Genomic DNA, 8,792 nt, shown 5'->3' with positions numbered 1-8,792 from the left:
ACTTCTTTTTACAGACATCACAGAGTATGCTGAATCTGCTGACAAACCCACGATAACCCGTATTAAGGACCGACTGTGTAGAATTTTCGAGCCACCATAAAGTACCTGAAAGCAGCATAAGTCTATGCACAACAACAGCAAAGAGAAGTGACGGGAGCACGAAGACAATCGGTATCAAGTGAGTGCTGACACCTAACGGCTAAAATTTGTAATATTTCCCAAGGAGTTTGACCAGTGAATAGCCTTTATGCTCAAAGAAAATTGACTTAACACATCCCAACCAAAATATTTTCATGGGAAGTTATTTACGTATTTAGCACTCAAGTGTGAATGTATTGTCAACGTCAATGTTTTATGAGTAGGTCGCTAGAGTTCAATGGTGGAAGAGGTCTTTTACAGTAAAAGTATCAATACTACAATGTAAAAATACTCCATTACAAGTAAATGCCCAGCATTTAAGTAAAAGTAGCGACAGAATTATTATCAGAAAGTACTTCTGCAGAAAGTCGGCCCCTGTGACTGAAATATTAGCCCATTATATACTACATTGTTACTTCATAATTGCTTCATAATTGTACTGTTGCAGCTGGTCAAATTTTTAAATACTTTGTATACAGTTTTAGTACATAAAGTCCAGTTTCTAACCAAGGGGTCAGGCCCCCTCCAAAGGGCCACAAGATAAATCTAATTAATGTCTTATTGTTGTTTTTTGTGAAATATTTGAGTTTTACCTCTTTGGGCCGCTAACAGTTTTTAAGAAGTTTAGAGGGAAAATGTCTTTTTGGTGAAACTGCTAACAACATATGCATATCTGAAGCCTTAAATAATGGGTCCAACTTATTTATTCTTTAACAATGTAATGTATTTGTAATCATCATATGTTGTTTAAATGTACAATCTTAACCGGAAAAGTATAGAAACTACAGCTGACAGATAAATGTAGCTTAGTGGAGTAAAAAGTACAATATTTCTCTCTGAAATGTAAGTACAAGTAGCTCATAACTGTGCAGTACAGGAGCAGATACTTCCCACCATTGTTAACAGGAATGTAGAAACAACAGCAGGCCGCAGTGACTGAATCTTGTTGCCTGAGCTGCAATAGCAGATCGCTGCAAAAGAAGTGTTTGGGCGAAGGGATTAACTGTTGTCAGTCTGCATGCCTAGCTATGCTTACGACTCCTGGCCCTTGCTCTATTCTACGTACAGACATGAAGGTGGTATGAGTCTTTGCATCTAACTCTTGGCAAGAAAGCGAGAGTGCATTTCCCAAAAATATCAAACTGTTCCTGGGGGGTGGGGGTTTGATTTCTAGTATTGTGCAGTTTATTTTGAGAGTTGTTTATGCTTAAGGTGAGGATCAGTGAATGAATGTGCAAAGATCTTCTCAGATATAACATATGGATATGCATATGTTTGAGCATGTGTGTAACATTGAGTTGTTACATCTAATTTTGATTTGCACGTCAGTTTTTTTCTTCCTATATCCACGCTCATATTATTCAGTGGTGAAGTAACCCAATTCCCCAAAAATATCTCCCCGTTTAAATCACAGTAGGCCTATGGGTCATGTTGAGTATATTTGCCGCAATCTGTAGTCTGGCCTCTAGATGGCATCAAATGAATTTCCAACAGCTGGACATGTAGAGCGAGAGTGGGTGCACAGACTAAACAAATCTGCTGTTTACCTGTGTTGTTTGATACATTGGCATGGAAGCACTGATGGTGACTGATGACTTCCTGATGAGGATTTCCTTCCACAACATGTTTGTGCTGATTAATTGTTCTGTCAACTTACAACCTCCAACAGTGAAAATTGCCTGGCTGAATCTGATTTTCCATTTTCCAATTCTGCTGCCACTTAGGTCTACGAAGGCCTCTCATTAAACATCTAATACAGTGTTCAACATGGTCTGGGTTCTCTAAATCTGCCTCTCAGGAGGCAATATATCCCCAAAGAGCTTGGTCTCTCTTTGTAAATCTTTACATCTAGGGAAACATGACCCAAGGTTATATTATATTATCAGTCTGTGCAAATATATGTAAAGAGCAGAAGAAATAATCCTCAAAAACACTTGAGGGACTGCTGCTAACAATGTTTTTGAGCCTGAGAGGCAACTCCGTGATCTTCCTTTAAAGTGCCTCTTGAGCATCTCTGTGTACAAAACTGTATCACATACAGTGGGATAATCGTGCAATCAAGAGCAGACACACACATACACACACACACTCTCTCTCTCACTTCCTCACTCTGCACACACATTACTCCCTGTGGAGGAATTGAATATCTGAGAATGCTCAGATTGAGGGAAACTGGGTCTCTCTCAGGACTGGGGATTTGGTCACCGTCCGTGTTCGATGCTGTATTAGGTTTAGATTTAGACAAATGCTCTGAGATTAGTTATGTAAAATCTAGGGGAGGAAAAAAAATCCCCTTCGCTTACTTGTATGTAATGAAGCCCTCAGGGTGATGTGATGACCAGCCAATTTCCACCAAATCTGGAGATTAAGCAATAATAATAATAGTTGCGATATCTAGATGATTTTTTTCAATTAATAGACTATTTAGTTTAATAGGACAGAAAATGTTGAAAAAGTTCCCAGAGTCCAACATGATGTCTTCATGCTTGTTTTGTTCGACGTACAGTTCCAAATCTAAAAGTATGAAGTTGGAACAAGGGCTTTTTTTGAATTTTTTGCTTGGTAAATGAATGAATTAATCGATTATCAAAGTCATTGCTCTGTCAACTGACTTTTTCAGCATGACACTGCAGTACAGATATATGATTAGAGAAGCGCTCCTCTCTCCTTTCCTCATCTAATCAGCGTGGGCGTCCTTTTAAACACCGGAGTGCAACCCAGTGTTTACTCGTCATACCATTTACATGCAAAACGTATTTGTAGATCAATGTGACCACCATCTTTGTGTAATTAACATGAGTAATTACTGTGCTTAATTTACAGAGCCACCCAAGGTTCATAATGGGGCTGCAAAACATTGACCCATGACAATTGATTGATCCCTCCCTCCTTTAAAACCATGCCCCTGCTAATGACTAAGTAATGAGCAGATAGTGTGTAGCTAGGGTGGTTAATACAGCTTTCACTCTACATATACAGATTGGCTGATCCCACTCTGTCCCCGCTCTTCTTCCTCCTCCTCCTCTTACCATGTTTTCTGCAATGGTGTCAGCTCCTCGCTTAGAGGCCCCTCTCCCTCTTGCCCTACGTGTGTGTGTCTGCATGCATGTTGCGCGCACTGCTCGGTAATCAGCCACACAGACTCGCCTTTGGTGGCTGGAGACTGATTCAATATTCCACTGGGTAATTTATGCAAAACTAATTCTCTACAGGAATGGAAGGGCTTGGAGGGAGGCAGAAAGAGAGAGGGAGAGAAAATGCGGAGAGGAAGAAATCTGTGGTGAAATAATTATCCCCGGTGTCACTGTAGCAACATTCTGTGAAGTTGATGTCAATAAAATATTGAGCTACACAATCCATTTCAATTTCGCCTCAAAAAGATGCTGCAGAGGGTCAGGCGGCTGCAGGAGGAAGGAGCACCGTGCACGTTGGGGGGAAAAAAAGCATGCACGTCAACACACGCGCACGCACTCACACACACGCCAACGTTTCCATTAAACGTTACAGCGAGGCGGTGGCTGGCGACGTGTGCTGCTTACAGACTGGCAGGGAAGCACATCATCGCCTGTAGTCATTTAACTTGTCAAAACAGCAGGGCTCCGTGTCTCCTCATATTTGGATTTAGTGGTTTTGAATCACTGGAAATAAAGTGAAAGAGGACGGGATGAAAAATCAAATGAGCGCAGCCTCCCAGGAGAGCCATTGGGTGCACAGTATAGATTATGGTCATTTGTGACGGAAGGGTTTGTAATAAGAGCCCTGTGTCAGAGTGCATTTATGTGTATGTGTATGTATGATTTGAGGGCGGGGATGGAGATGGGCCTCATTGTATTCTTCTCACAATCCGTATTGATCAGCACAACGCGCGTGGAGTTGTATAGCATTGGATTCACGAGACAGTAATGTTTGATCTATGAGCTCTGGTTGGTCATCAGTCAGCACATCCTGTTTGTGGTGTTATTCATCGAGCTGTTTTAATGGATTCAAGTGTACACACACACACACACACACACACCCAACGCTAAGGGAAAACACGATTCTGTTTTATAAACAGACAGTATTGGACTGTGTAGGGATCATTAATTTAAACTGTACTTGTATTGTATAGATAAAGATTAGTTTACTTGTCACGAGGAGTACTTCTTAGCCTGTGAAAACAAATGTAAATTGTAGCTCTCTTTGTAAAGAAAACAACCCTGACGATGTCACCTGGGTTATATCGGATTGGTATGAGACTTGAAATTTATAACAAGAGCCTCCTTTTCAAAATGGAGACATGGAGTTTGAAAGATATGGAGGAAGATTTCTAATGAAAGAAGCTAGTGAACTGCATTATGGGTTGTAGGATCTAATCCCAAAAACTTCATGCATTTGTCCTGTCTGTGCTGGGAATGAATGCATTCACCTTACTTCTGACAAATACCTTTCATCAGTTATCACATGTAGCATCAAAAGTTGTGAAAATGTAGCCACTGTCATCATTATTGTAAGTAACTTGAACAAATTTAAAGTTATCATGACTCGCATTGATCCCCGAGTGCATGTCGAGCTGTTAAAGCAGCAAAGATTAAGAGAGAAATAATCAGAGTGATTCATATTCAACATAAAAAATGTATTTTCATCACGTCAGCACAGAGTCCCTATTGGCCACTCATGTTGACTATGAGCAAATTTAAAGATTTACATATTCATAGTTTTACTAATTCACATTCCATTTCAAGAGAGTGTACAGTATATATGTGCCAGTTGCAAATGTGCATCGCTGGGTATTCATAAAGGTATTAAAATGTGGCAGGAATCTTTGTAAAGGCCAGGAGTCCACGTGCTGAATAATGTTTTCGATTCTCTCTGTTTCTCCATGGACACCCCTGCGCTCCTCTCCCAGACATCTCATTATTTTGCATCTTCGTCACTCTTATTAAAGCCATATATCTTAACTTGAGGCCAGTGCCCATCGATGTGCTGGAATACATACATGTCAAAACATTAGCTACGTGTGTGAAACCGCGCTCTGTCCTGCACTCAGGAGAGCCATGTGCAAAATGAATAATTTATCCAAATGAATTATAATACCAACATCTCCCCACCAAGGCTTTTGTCTGAGTGAGATTCCTCCTCACATTTCAGTTCATACAGTTGGCCTTGCATAAACTAGATACCTCTCTGGACAGATTTGCATAGAAACACCCTGCAATGTGGTGAAAAGGGAGCAATTAGGATTCATGACGGCGCCTCCCCTCCGGATGCTCTGCTGCCATGTGAGACGGCAGCAGCTGATTGAAATGGAGGAGCATGGCCTTGTTCATGCGCCTCTGTCTTCCTTCTATCTCTCTGTCCTCCTCGGGGAGGTGGGGGGGGGAGGAAGAAGCAGGGCTGACTCCAGCCTCCAGGTCTGGACTGGTCCGCTCCTCCTCTCTCTCCCCCCCTGCATCGACCTTTCTCATTGTCATCCACCTCCATAGCACAGATTAGCAGTGGCTCAGGGCTGGTTAGAACTTTTGTAAGGCGCCTGAGGGAAGGAACCTCTCAAGGAGCGGGTTAACAACATCATCAAACACGGTGTGATTAGTAGTTAACGGATGCAGTAGGTCACATTGTGCAGTTGTTTGAAACAGGTGATGGAGTCCTTGCTGTTGGTGTCTAGCTGCTCGGAGCGTGTGGGAGGTGTTTGACACAAACGAGGCTTCCAGCTTGCAGAACCAGGAACAGATGGTGCTGGAAAATGAGGCACCTCTCAGAAGCATTGAAACCCCCTCCAACGACCCTCCCCACACTTCTCTCTCTCCTTCACACACACACTCTGGTTTTTTTTTTCCCCTCCTTCTCTCTCTTTCCTCCATAAATGAACCTTCTTTTTTTGCCAAGATTATTTAAGAGCACTTGATATTGCTCTTACAAGTGTCACGTTTTTTTTTGTTTTTTTTGAGTCATAATCAAACTCCAAAAAAAAAAAAAAAAAAAGGAGCAAAGATGCTGAGGGATGAGAATGTCTTGATTTTCGTCATGGTGGGAACACAGGGTGCGTTGGGTCATCTGCTGGTATGAATTTTTGTTCACCTGGATGGAGCCAGCAGATGGCAGGGTTGGGTCTGGGCCTCTCCAGGGGGAGAGAGCAGAGAGCCAAGGAAAAAAAAAAAAAAAGACATATTTCTTGAAGCACTCACTCGCTGTGCTCCTTTAATCCACCACAGATAAATGGCAGCATAATGTAAGAGGATATATATATAAGTATTTCAATGTATGTGACATGGCAACTGTTAAGGTCATTTGTCCACTTCTTGGTTATGGTAAAGGGCTGAACTGAGTCATAAATAGGTTGTCTAGTATTTCTTGGGCATAATTATGCCCCATATCTCAGCAGTAACAGGAGATAAGAGGCGAGAACTCTGAGGATTCATGAGCTATTTCTGCTGTTAGCCTGTGCCATAGGTAACTTAGCCAAAATGTAAAATGTGATAAACATCACAGCTGGCCATTTGCTTAGTCCTGCACCCCATAGCTACTGTTGCTATGCCTGTTTATTGAAATGAAAAAAAAAAAGAAGCCTGGAAACTGGTCTTATTATGCAGTATATGCACATGAAATTGAATAAAATATTATTTGTTCCTATAGACCTTTTTATAGTTTGAAGGCCTACTACAGAAAAAGATGCACGGATTAGCAACACAGTGGTTGGATTTATGCTTTTATTGATTGGACAGTCGCTGTTCACGGCTGGGGTTTAGTGTGCGAGCCATAATATGTGCTATAAATGATGATTCATAAAATTAAGTATGGCTGACTAAATGAGATCTGGAGTGAACTAAAGCTGCATCCTAATTGCGGCATTAAAGCCCTTACTTGTATCTATTTGTGTATAATTATATCATCTTTCAACGATTTTCCTATTTCTTAAGCTTTTGATTGTAGAAACTTCAGACAATCTCCATGAAGATTTGTTGTTGTTGTTGTTGTGGTGTGTGTTGTTGTCACCCGGGTCAGGTCTGTAAAAGGGCTACCAGCCTGCAATGTGTCCTGGCACGGTGTCCTCTCTGTTACTACCACTGGGTGTCGATGTCATAAATGCCTCTAGTCTAACATATTGGAGCTTTCACATTGATCTCTTTAGGTTGCTTTGTGATCAGATTAGATTAGAGTTGCATTACTATATTTCTTGCACAGCCGACTCTATATAGCAGTTATATGTATGTGGACACCTCCTGGTCTGTTCCATTAATGACTGTTCTGTTGTTATTATATATATGTAATTGTTACAGGGCATTGCTGTAAAAGAGCACGTATACTCAGTATGTTCTGCGGGTGAAATAAAAATCAGAGTTATTTTGTTCCTTTACTGTTGTAATACAGGCTAATGATGATGTGTGAGACTTGGAAATTGGCAGATTATACAGGAACAGTAGGGAGCTGATGAAGAGAGTATTGTACAGTATCAATAAAGTAGATGTGATTTGTTTGCTTATGTGTTTATTATGCATTTCATATATCCAGTTGAGACGCTAATGTTGATCAGCTGGAGGCTGTTTCTTCGTCTGTGCAGGAGAGGAAGATGTTAGCCTGTGAATATTACTAATGTTTTCTTAAAGGTGTCTTACTGTATAATCCCATGTGGGATAGCGTGACACTCACTCACTGTAAAGGTTTAACAGTTATATTATTCAAATAAACTGCGGTTGCAGATTAGGAAGTGAAATCGCTTGGTGGTTCACATCTTATTGTATAATTGGTTGAATAATGTTTGCAATAAGTGAACAACTGCATGTTCATTTGTGCGAACAAGTAGTCATGCAACACCTATAAGTTAGTTATGCTGAGTTATGCTTATGAGAATAAAATGTTTCAGTTTTAAAAAATTTCCTTCCATGAATCCTGGGGCAGCTTTATATGCAAAGATCTCCGAGATTTATTGAACATGTTATTTTGGTTGTGCGAAAAGTGTGAGATGAATGTGGCTTTCTTTACGGCCCCGCATTGTGGTTGGCTTCACTCAGCAGACTATGGCTTGCGTTTCATTCCAGTCGTGTTTGCTCCCCTCCTGAGCTCCTGTCTCCTGCAGCAATCTGTCTGAAAAATGCATACATAACATCCTGTGAAAATAGCTTTCTGCAGGGACTCCACTAAAAAGCGGCGCTGCATCAAATGTTCCTGTCATTCTCCACTAGGCCGAGTTGATGGCAAAACATTTGCATACTGCACAATCTGAGTGATCAGAGCTGTGTGAAAGTGTGGGTTTTGTTGTGTGCAGTATCTGTGCGTGTTAGTGCACACCTCCCCTGCTCTCCTATCATTTTGTTTTTCTTTGGCTTATTTTCTGTAAACGGTCAGTTCACCTAAATTGAAAAAAAGACATATTTTTCTGAGGTGTGTGTGGACTTTTCAGAGTAACCAAGATTGTTTAAAGACTCATCACATACCTGATGAGTTTTTAATAATCCTTCCTCTCTATTGTATTGCGATGGTGACATAAAATTCCTACACTTGTATCTCAAAACCTCTGCACGTAAAAGTGAAACCATGTGCTTACCCACGTACCGCAAAAAGTAAGGGAGAAAATATGTGTTTATGTAATTCGGGTGAACTGGCCCTTTAAATAAACACGTTCAACGTACCACTGGAAAGGCCTTCTTGAGTTCAACATATGTTATTAGCGCTAAACT

The sequence above is a fragment of the Seriola lalandi genome, unplaced genomic scaffold (assembly GCF_002814215.2).
Source record: "Seriola lalandi dorsalis isolate HSWRI2012SDOR001 ecotype SW California unplaced genomic scaffold, Sedor1 jcf7180002054516, whole genome shotgun sequence".
Classification (NCBI taxonomy): Eukaryota; Metazoa; Chordata; class Actinopteri; order Carangiformes; family Carangidae; genus Seriola; species Seriola lalandi.
The sequence above is the reverse complement of the archived record's forward strand: the minus strand, read 5'-3'. Positions refer to the sequence as shown.